Source organism: Sceloporus occidentalis, unplaced genomic scaffold, assembly GCF_023333645.1.
Source record: "Sceloporus occidentalis isolate IW3139 unplaced genomic scaffold, rSceOcc1.0.p SCAF_29, whole genome shotgun sequence".
In the NCBI taxonomy this organism is placed as follows: Eukaryota; Metazoa; Chordata; class Lepidosauria; order Squamata; family Phrynosomatidae; genus Sceloporus; species Sceloporus occidentalis.
Window position 1 is genome coordinate 6,024,677 of NW_028317009.1, and position 7,893 is coordinate 6,032,569.

Sequence of the window (7,893 nt, forward strand, 5' to 3'; positions counted from 1 at the left end):
GTTTTATGCGGACTGGGGTCAAAGTTCTCAAATATTTGAATATTGTTGCTGATATAGAACCGCTTGCAGGAACTGTGAATGGAGACCAAGAATGAAAACAGTCATCAACTCTGCACGATTATTCTTCGGGAACAGGATAATACGGACTACACCGTGGACGATGAACACAATGGCATCTGTTTCCACTCACCTTGTTCTTTGATATCATGACGCAAGTCTGGGTAAGAAACGCACACCACGAAAACGAGAAGTGAAAGAAATTTGTTTTCCTCACCACGGAACTTACACCGATCACGTGTGATCAGCCAGGACCTTCACTTGCATTAAAGGGTCTACAACGTTATACCCTCTATATACAAAGACTTGGAAATTTACATACAGCGGAATCTTGTGGACAAACTGCTACAACGAAGCCGTATCCTGGGTTTCAGATCTGTAACGAAAATACTTGATACACTGGTGTGGAAAAATATTTATATGTAATAATGAACAGGGCATAAAAACAATAAATGAAACAGGTTGTTGTATGTTCCACAGAAGGAGTTACGCAATCATTCATGAACTGAGTGGCACCCGTGGCAGAATCTGCATAGTTAATTACTTCCTGTTCTGAACACATCTCTTCGCCTCATGCATGGTTACAAAGGGTTATCGGGGAACACCAGGGGAGGGTGCCAACAGGGGGTAAATCTAGCCAAGTAACTGAGTATTACAGTGGCCCAAAACTCACTTAGAAGCCAACAGTCTAGATGACCCAGTCCTGCCCAACATTCGACTACCCTTGTCCAGCAATCATGGCCCCTCTAGGCAAATGGATATCACTCTAAATGACATTACGGTGCATCTGCCACAATGTACTTCTGAGAATGGCCCTTAACTAGCTTTTACTATAATAATTTAACCAAAAATACTAGACCGAGATATAAGATTGTGGCAAATAAATTCTCATTTATTATTTACGACAACCGAGGACAGCTGCCGAGTCATCGTGGAAATGGCAGAGACCAGCGGAAGTCTCGCCACAATTTTGTGTCTGGCTACAATCACAAGGTCCGGATGATCGGCTCCCTTTCACTAAAGTCTGGCTTTTTACGTCCCCTACCGGGAGGGCAGCAGACGGAAGGGGGTGAGAAGAAGAGGAAAGAGGTTAGCGGGGATGGTTGACTGGGAGAGGGCAGCAGGTACAGGGAAAGGAGAGGTAGGACAGGGGGGGGTTCAACCAAGATCGCCTCACCAGCCGCCAGGGGATCCCAGCGTTCATCCTTCAAAGTTGGTCTAATCGTCCTCTTTGTTCTTTCCATGTAGATTCCGGATCCAGATTGCTCCTGAAGGTAGAAGGCCTCTGTTTTGTCTGGAAAACAAAGCAAAAAAAACTAATTTACCTCATCCCTTTTGTCCCCGCCCAAAATTTTCCAGCCATACCTGAGGCAAAGCATGGCATGGCGCTCGTTCCCAGGCAGTCCCTCGCTAGTTTCTTGCGCAGGAGTGACACGACTCTCTTCTCACGGAGGATGACATCATACACGCAAACATGGCCCTACAAAATAGACCTGGGTGGGCCGGGGACAATGGGAATTTTCTGGCCAAATGTAGAATTGCTGGAATCCTAAATTAGTCCTATAATCCGAGCACCTCGCTCCCCCAGCTCGTATCTAGTCGCCGTGACTCGTGGATTTGTGCCGCTGACTCCTCTAGAGGTTCTCCCAGTGAAGAGATTCTTGACCACGTCAGTAAAAGGCACTTGAAATCTGGAGATGAAAAACGTCAGCTGGATACACGTGTAAAGCAAGCATTTCACAGGGACATTCCTCCAGCGCTCACTCACCTTTCCCAAAGCATTTCTATAACGTGCCAATGATGAACACTGCAAAGAGCCAGAAACGCCGTGGAAAAAGGGGCCGTGGCAGGTGGTTATCTTTTGGGCAAAATGGGGCAGTTGCCCCATGGCACGATACCCCCACTGATCCTTCATATATAACCTCCGCATTGCTGTAACTAGGAAGTCACCGTGATACACCTGAAATATCGTGTTCTCTCGCGGCTGTAACGTGACATTGTCGCTGATGGGGAAACCACAAAAAAAACCCAGTATCGGGGTACACAGACTGCCAGCGCCTCCTGTCGGCTACCAAAAACATTCTCATTAAGCAGTCACGGTTCGGATGTCTGCCAAAACATCCATACACACGGAGTGGAAGCCTGAATACTAATTTCTCCTATTTTTTTTTTTATATGTTTCTATAATGTTATCTTTATTACATAATGAGCCATTTTGTAAGTTTATGAGTAAATTGTGTTTTTGGCTTTATCACACACAAAATTGGGGGACACATATAAATACAAAGCTGAAGGATTTCACACCGAGGCTAAATTTGGAAAGGAACATTCCATCGTTTTTGGAACGAAATCTATTACTTTAGAAGAATTGTTCCAATTTTGTTTCGTTAAATACATAATTGTTTTATTTTGGTTGCATATAACATTTGTTTGATACCAAGGTCCCCAAAGGTTTCCATCTCTTCCTCTGTTGAAGATTATTCCCTCTAAGATGCACACGTTGGCGTGTAAGTAGTGCTCTTTAACGAAACATACCGATCAGGGCTGCACTGAGCAGCCATTGTTCTTGTTCAAAGTAAAGAGTAATTTTTAATTGATTTTTTGGGGTACTTCCGATACTTCCGCCGGGGCTTCTATGGTGGAGCACCGGACGGTCACGTCATGCTGGTGCTCCATCACAGAAGCTCCGGCGGAAGTGGAGGACAGTAGCGAAGGATGCCTGCGTGCATCGCACAGACGCCCACCAGCTGTCAGAGAGGAGGATCAGGGTCCCTGCAGCGCTGTGGGGGATCTGGATCTTAGTGTTATTATCCGACCTCTATTTGAGCGTTTGCTCTGAAAAAACCCTCATCTTATAATCGATAAAAATTATACATTATACATCAGAGTAAGAAGCATTATCTATTTCAGTCACATGGATTCATTTATAAACACATTGTGTGTTGGTTAAATAAACATTATTGTAACTTTCAGGGAAACCCTGCAATAGCATTCTGAGCTACCAGAAAGTAGGGGCATCAGGGGAGGAAAAATGTTTTTTTGTGTGCTTCTACAATCTCTGTGAAACCAGAGAGCTAAAGTCAATAAGAATTCAAGGAGGAAAGTCAAATCTATTCAACAAACGCTACGGGCCAAGTTAGATCTGGATCACACGTCATTGATATAATGTGCAATTAACCCTAACGGAATCTCCCTGCTGTTAATTACCATGTTTATGTTTTGGTGAACATTATGTATAATCATTTTTATGTTGAAACACAGCCTTCAGCAGCTCAACATAATTTTTTTGTTTGGCAAAGATGTCAATTTGGATAAAATTCTATGTTTTTAAGCGTTACGCTGTTAGAATATATAAAAAAAATTGGTTTGCCAAGTTTTACACGTTTATCAATAGTTTGATGGATAGCACAATAGCTACAGCAACATGTCCTACAAAACCTTTTTTTCTATTGTTGCAAGGTAGTTTTACTTTACTCAGAAGGTGGTAGATAAGTTGAATGGCCTCCCAGCAGCAGTGGTAGAAGCTAGTATAGTGGAGGAACTTAAGACACACATGGGACAGGCATATGGCTTCTGAATCTAAGACAAGACCAAGGAATGATTAAGATTTGAGACTTTACAGGAGGAAAAACAGGCAGATGAGATGCCCGAATGGGTCTCTATGAAAAGATATATTATGGATACGGCGATGTAGCTGCTGAATACTGAGCTGAATCCAATAAATTACATTTATATATAATATATACATATTGATCATGTGTGCTTGCTTGATCACCCCAGCAAGCAACAGAATGGTCCGATAAGCAGTTGCTATGGTGATCAATATACTTTAGCAATTTTGGAACCAGAATGCTCCTCTATGCTTAATCCATATGAATACAGAACTACATTCTAGACACTTCTTTGTAGGGAGATTTAGCTATGATTGACCCAAACGTAAAAGTGAAGGCTAATCAGTCACAGAGAATTGTTTTCTCCTATCGTACATGTATAAGAAGATAAGAAGAGCCCTTCCTGTTGGGCTCGCGACCGGGTGGATGACAGCGAAGGTTAACACTTCCTTGTATCTACTTTAACTCCTCCTGCATTGCTCAGACAGGAGAAAACTTGTGTGAAGTTCAGGGCTTCGCTCTGAGCAGATGCAGAAGATTAAGGAAGTTCTTGCGCTCGGAGGGTGAAAAGCAGCCCTTCCCGGGCAGAGATGAGGGTAGCCTCCTACGGTCATTCCGCGGACAGAACCTGGGTAAGTACAACCGACGAGACGTTTATCTTACGACGAGCTGCCATACCGACCGTTCTCGGTTTGTGTTTTTTGGCTAGAGATGAACGGGGCTTCTTATTTAAACAAAGCAGGTGACAGGGTGAAGTCAACGCACTTTTAACCCTTTTAAAGGCAGTAGGGCATTTAACTTTTTGGGTTGATGATGCCTCTGGCACACAAGGAGTTATATTTAGCCGTGAGATGAGAATTACACGGAGAAGGTACAAGCAATTTAAGTTTTGTAAGGAGTGAAGATCCCAGGTATCGGTTGGCGTTGCAGGTATCACTTTTACTCTGCATGGATCTACTGGGAGCAAAGGTTATTTCCAAGCTAGCAGAAAGACTGATTCAGCGACGTGACTTTTATAGGGTGTATAAGATGGGGGGTAGTGCAAGACATGCTTACACATACACAGCTGTCTGCAAACATGGAAACGCTTTAAAAAAAGAAAAACCGGCTCCAGAAGAGCCATATTAGAAAAGAGTAGTGCTTTCACGGCACGGCCTCCTATGAATGGGGCGGAAGTCTCCACTAGCTGTGGGTCCTCGTCGAAGATGCGAGAGACCCCCCTGAGTAGTAGTGCAGCTGCCACCGATGCTCAGCCGCTCACGGAGGCTCTCGCCAGCTTTTGGGATCCCATACAGGGCATCTCAAAGCTTCGGGACGCTGCCACATCTGCTGGTAACCTCTTAAGCATGCGTTATCCGGCACCTTGCGCTTCTATTCTTTATAAATTACCCCCACACACCGTCTCACATACACATAGAGGTATATACCGTCACACCCTGGCAGATGTCTACTGCTGGAGGGGACACGCGGTCCCTTCACACGCCACAGCTCATTATTCATATAACTTTTTATTGGAGCTTTATTACAAAATTGGTCATTTTGTCCTTCAGCCCGGAGTGAAAGAGGAAGTTTGCACTGGTGTTTCTTCACATAGTGACTAGGGTCAGAGTTAACCCATGCACCCTCAATGTGAGCTAATCATTGGACAGAGAGGTAAAAAGGATCTATACATCATACGAGCCAGAGAGGTACAGATCCAAAAGATATATTGGCTCAGTTGGGTTGTTTGCGCACTCGCTCGTGGGTTGTGAGTGGCGCATGCTCAATGTGGCACAGTTGGAGTTTATATCTCGGTATAAATGTCATATCTGTTAACTTTGGGAAACCCCAATATTAAAATAGTCCACAGAGAAGCCTCTAGTTCCTTAACAGAGATCTTACAACCTGTAGCTGGGGTCACGTAAGCCTCACCTACGCAGGGGCAGCTGCTCCCAGTACCTCCGCACACCCTTCTGCCTGCCATTTATTGAAGTTTCTCATCATTCCCACATATGTTTACAAAAGGACTTTGCCATTTCAGGAGAGGTTTTGGTCATTGTCATTGTCATTTTTGGCCAACAGGCAGACGGTTAGACACCATCCGCCATCATCTTAGTACGGTTTGACCATGAGAGTGGTTTTAGTCCTGGACACCAATGATATGCTCTGTGAATAATATTTCACTTCTGTGTAAGAAGCTGTAGTTCTGCTGCACACAAGAAGTTGTGAGACTGTTTGGATCCTGGGCATTGAGAAAACATGTCCAACAAAAATATGGCTCGGCTTTAGGGCTATATTGGTGACACAGCCCCATATCGTTAAACTTTGGTTGTAGAGCTGGGCTACACAATAATAATGTATATAAATGTATATTAAAGTGTGCAGGTCATACAATATCCAACAACAATGAGTGCACAGGTGGACAGGTGACAACGTTAAGCACAGCTAATGGCACGTCTTGGAGGAAGGTGTGATGGCTCACCGGGTCAGTAGATGCAGGCGGTGGCAGATGTCGTGTCATGTACATACGCTGTTGGCGTTCAGTGTACTGGCTGGGAATGCCGGACCTTGGGCATCACGTCACGGCCACACACGACACTTCTGCCAAGAATGATCTGTAAAAATAGAATTAAAAAAAGAAACAAAAATCAATTTAAAGTATCCTACATACAGTTACTAAAAGGGACCAGACTAACCCGCCTGACTTTAAGGTAATCTGTAATCACAGTATACATCTTGTAACTTTAAAACCCAGTGCCATGTTTATGGAAAACAACAGAGCCTGCAATAATTTCTTGCTCATGTAGAAACAGACAATTTGACGGCAGATCGGACCCATTCCGTCCCATTCAGTCTCCGGTTTTTCCTGCAGTAAAGACTCAGAGCTGAACCAGTCGTTGGTCTCGTCTTAGATTCAGGAACCCTGTGCCATTCCCATGCATGTTTAAATTCATTCACTTTATTAGTCTGAGCCACTTTGGATGGAGGGCTGTTCCACTTATCTACCACTTCCTGGTTTTGTTACACTTTGTGAGCTGCATCAAGGACCATTTACAGGTTGCACTCCCCCACCACTCAGTGTGACCTGGAGAGCTTGCAATCTGTGATACCTCCTCGCATAAGGCTCAGTATAAATGGCGCTAGCATACCCTACGCCTCTTCCACACGCATGTAACATGGCTAAAGAGGATTTGCTTTTCATGTGCATTTGAATAAACTAATCCTTTTCCCTGAACTCCCACTATCCTCTTTCCTGACATTTGCGTTTGCAAATAAACGGTCCGCTGCAGCGGCTTAACTCTGGTCGTATAACGCGTTCATGTATTGACAGACTTACTTTTCATAGATGATACCCGAGAAGTGTTTTGCTTATTTATACTATGAGTGGTTGTACGGTTGGTGGTTGTATGACATCATGTGGTGACATCATGCTCGGTCCACTTTATGTTGGTGCATTATGACATTTTTATCGATGTAATGACTCAATCCATCTCATTCGCACAGCGCACCAAAAAATTACCAGCAGTCCTAGGAAAATGGTGTTTACTGGTTGGGAAAGACAGACATTGGGACATAGACGTAACTGTCAGGACCTTCTGACAAGCGCTTACTATGTAACAATATTGCGTACCGAGAATTAGCAAACACTACAACGCTGGCTGAAGTGAATAGAACGTTGTAGAGGAAGAAGTGAATTGTATGCTCTTGTTAAAGGATGTTTGCTATGGATAATGGGTTAACCCATAGATCTCCGTACAATCTGACCTATACAGGGACACATTTTTATCATCATCATCATCCCGGTGACCATGGCATCTTTGAATAAGCATTTCTAGTAAGCGTCGGCTGCGGTAAACACAATGTATAGCCTGAAGGTAACCTTATCAAAGGGATTGGAAGTCTTGTGAAAACGTGTGAGCTGGCGGCCGGCTCGCTCCTGCCCTGCTGATATGTAAATATAAGCGTGGGCCACGATCCACGCAGCACCAGAAAGACAAAAGGTATTTATAGAAACAGATTGCGAGGCATCGATGGCGCTTCTCTACAAACAGATTAAATACTTGGGGCAACAATACAGAATGGAAGAGGTTAAAGCACCGTTACACTGGTGTAACATTTAAAAATGTATAAAAATGGAGATCCATTTACACCAGTTTGTTTATAATTAAACTGGGTTACAGTGTTGCCCTAAATCTTCTTGTTTATGACAAAAATCTTCAGCCACCCGGTCTGTAATACAAACCAA